The sequence below is a fragment of the Macadamia integrifolia genome, unplaced genomic scaffold (assembly GCF_013358625.1).
Source record: "Macadamia integrifolia cultivar HAES 741 unplaced genomic scaffold, SCU_Mint_v3 scaffold3060, whole genome shotgun sequence".
Taxonomy (NCBI): Eukaryota; Viridiplantae; Streptophyta; class Magnoliopsida; order Proteales; family Proteaceae; genus Macadamia; species Macadamia integrifolia.
Genome location: NW_024869170.1, coordinates 18,450 through 19,201, shown reverse-complemented (window position 1 = coordinate 19,201; position 752 = coordinate 18,450). Strand labels below are relative to the sequence as shown.

The following is a 752-nucleotide window of genomic DNA, read 5'->3' as shown; positions in this document are numbered from 1 at the left end:
ATGTTGCCCCATTTTTATGGGTTGCCCTCTGAGGATGCATACCTATTCCTTAGGCAATTTGAAGAGGTATGTGTTCTTATTAAAGTCCAATAGTTTTCTGATGATGCTATTAAGTTTAGGTTCACCATTTTGTATTAAAAGACCAAGCTAAGAAGTGGTTGTATGTGTTACCGACAAATTCCATAACCACATGGAAGAAATTTATAGTTGTCTTCCTCTAAATGTTTTTACCAACTCACAAGACCAATAAGCTTAGAAGTGATATCCTTCAGTTTAGGTAAAAGCCTAGTGAGTCCTTTTCTAAACTTATGGAGATATTCAAGGATCTACTCCAGGAATGCCCTCACCATAGCCTAGACTTATGATATTTATGTCAGATTATTTATGAGGGTAATGATTACCAACTAAACAAATGATAGAGTCTATGTGCCTTGGGGGATTCTCATCCTTTGCAGATGAAGGAGATGCTTGGGAATTCTTACTTAACCTACCTGATAAAACCCATGAGTGGAAGTCAACCTAAAAAAGTGAAAGAACCATAGGAGGGAAAGGATATTTTGTGGATGGGATAGTAGCCAATGAAGCCCATTTGGATAGCCTAATCAAGAGGATTGAGGCTATTGTTCCTATAGAGCCATCATCAGTTAATTTGGTTAAGATGTGTGCTTGGTGCCAATCCCCTGGACATGTCATAGAAGAATGCCCCAACACCTCTGGGGGCACTTCTAATGAAAGTGTTAATGCCTTATACT

General features: G+C 38.6%; 1 non-coding gene across 1 annotated transcript; it reads right to left on the bottom strand.

Annotated features, from left to right (window-relative positions):
• Positions 1-248: 248 nt before the first annotated feature.
• On the bottom strand, positions 249-355 carry LOC122067686. Its single transcript, XR_006136811.1, has one exon. It is a non-coding gene; the product is annotated as a small nucleolar RNA R71 (small nucleolar RNA).
• Positions 356-752: the final 397 nt, after the last annotated feature.